Source organism: Bos taurus, chromosome 2 (genome assembly GCF_002263795.3).
Source record: "Bos taurus isolate L1 Dominette 01449 registration number 42190680 breed Hereford chromosome 2, ARS-UCD2.0, whole genome shotgun sequence".
Classification (NCBI taxonomy): domain Eukaryota; kingdom Metazoa; phylum Chordata; class Mammalia; order Artiodactyla; family Bovidae; genus Bos; species Bos taurus.
The window spans coordinates 122,928,458-122,930,855 of NC_037329.1; the positions used below are offsets into that span (position 1 = coordinate 122,928,458).

The 2,398-nt window shown below is 51.4% G+C and overlaps 1 long non-coding RNA gene across 1 annotated transcript; it reads left to right on the top strand.

Moving 5' to 3' along the window:
* The first annotated feature begins 384 nt into the window (after window positions 1-384).
* Window positions 385-2,133, top strand: LOC112442418 (uncharacterized). The gene is made up of 3 exons (XR_003030515.2): window positions 385-513; window positions 612-728; window positions 1,937-2,133. It is a non-coding gene; the product is annotated as an uncharacterized lncRNA (long non-coding RNA).
* Window positions 2,134-2,398: the final 265 nt, after the last annotated feature.

The following is a 2,398-nucleotide window of genomic DNA, read 5'->3' on the forward strand; positions in this document are numbered from 1 at the left end:
GTCCTGGCCCACATGCCACCTGTCCCAGGGAACCCTTCCCGGCCACCTGAGACGAAGCAGGGTCTGTCCCCCGACACCTGTGTCAGGGTCCTATCGTGTTGCCTTGTTTTATTTTCTCCAAGCACGTAACCCCCTCTGAAATTGTCTTATTTACTGATTTCCTTCTTCATTTCCTTCCTTCCTTCACCTTATTTCCCTTGGAGGTTAACTGCACACTTTGCACAAGGCTGGGAACAGAGTAGGTGCTTAACCTATTCTGGTTGAATGAATAAATGAATGGATTTAGCACGGAAATAGGAGCTACTCAAGGAGATTCACTTTTGAAGGTTTCCTGTCAGGGGACTGGGAGCCTTTGCTAATTCCTGGGATTCCACTGGAACCAGTGAACATTTGAGCCTTCAGGGAATAACTGCTTCCTATTACAGAAGGATGAGCTGAGATCCAGTGCAGGTGGCAAGAAAACCCAGCACACACTTGCTTAAATGATCAAACTAGTGGTGGATTAGGTATCAGGTAAGGATTGATCCAGCATCTCAGTTGTGTGACCAAGGACCCAGTGTTTTCCAAGCCTCTTCTCTGCCTCCAATGCACTGTCTTCATCTTTGATCTAGGTTCTCAGGTGGCTGCAGCATTAATGGGGGCCACGTAGTTTCATGATGCCATTTACTGGAAGACATACCTCTTCCAGCCAGAAAGCAAAAGCCCTGGACTTCTCTGATTGGCTCATGGTAAGTGATATGTTTACCTTTGAGGTAAACACAGGACTGAACTAGTCCTGTGCTGATTGCCCCTGGTCTGGGCTATGGCTTAGGGAATCTGGGACCAGCTCTGGAGGGGGAGGTAAAGTCAAGGCTGTTACCCAAATGAAGAGGCCTGGAGGGGATGCCAGAGGGACAGTCTTGATGTCCCTTCTTCCCAGGGAACAGAAGCCACCTGGCCAGGGTAAGAGGAAGAGGCAACTCTAGAACCCAGGTCTGAGGGGACAGTGAGCTTGTGAGACTGTGTGAGGCAGAAGGGAGAGGGGCACTGTGTGGATCGGCCCCCCTCAGATGCCCCTGCCTCAACCATCGCTCCTTCTTTGGAGGGAGATGGCAACGGGGGAGTTGTCTGGACAGGCGCCTGTGAGACATGAAAATCCAGGCTGGTGTCATCCACTTCATCTTCTCAGGAGCTGAGAATGAATTCTGCTTTCAGGCTGGAGGGGCCCCTACGCTGAGCCCTTGCTTTCCCATTGACAGCCCCTGTGATGAGGACACTACCCTCTCTGGCTCCCCATTGGACAAGAACTGCCACTCTAGGTCCCCGTAGCTATGGGCTCTGGCCTGAAATGCACATGGGCTGCTGGGGTGAATGGGGACTCGGGGGTGTCAGGGCTGGGGCTGGGGGTGCTGCAGAGACCATGTTCAGAGAAAATCTGCCCCTGAGCAGCTCTGCTCTCTCTTTATGGAGCTAGGCTCTGCATCCTTGTTCTCAGGCCTGGTTTTCTGCTTCACAGAGTGGGTCCCTTCTGTTCACCCCATGAGTTAAAACTGGAGGCTCACCCCCACATCTTGCTAGTCCTTCTGGTTTTCCTCACCCTCAGGCACGGTGGTGTCTTCAGCCCGTTCTCCTTCTCCCCACCTCAGGCTCTTCTGTCCATGGAATTGTCCAGGCCAGAATACTGGAGAGGGTAGCCTTTCCCTTCTCCAAGGGATCTTCCCAATCCAGGGATTGAACCCAGGTCTCCTGCATTGCAGGTGGATTCTTTACCACCTGAGCCACCAGGGAAGTCCACCTCAGGCTTCCGTCACCCTGAATTCTAAAAAATCAGTGATTATAATTCATGGACATCACATAGAATATTCCAGGTGCTGAGCTGAGTGCTTTATGAGCATCATCACACTCATCCACATGACATATCTGTGATGTGATCTATGTGCTATATGCTCCGCCACAGGCTTTGGAGAGAACTGCTAACACAAACTCATTCTCGCCCCCCTGGAGCTTCCGTTTTCCCTGGGGAAAACAGACGTCAGCCAAAGAACAAAGGAAAAAAATTACAAAAGATTCCAGCTTCTGGTCCAGGCCTTCAGAGAAGATTCTAAATTGAACTGTCATATGACCCGCAATCCCATTAAAAATATCATCCATCTAGGCTCCTTCCTTTCTGCGTCGGTTAGGCACTCACTGTTCCTTCCCAGGTCAAGGTCACATGCCAGAAAGCAAAGAGGGGATTAATTGAGCACCTTTTGCCTGCCAAGACGGTCTCATCTCGTTCTGTCCCCATAACTGTGCACACGAGGTGATCATTACTTTTTCCACGTTTTGAGCAAGGAGGTCAGGGCTCTCAACTTAGGGCGGAGGTCACAAGGCACCTGCTCCGGGTCTCTTGGCCACCCAGCGAGGGCCTGGCGGACAG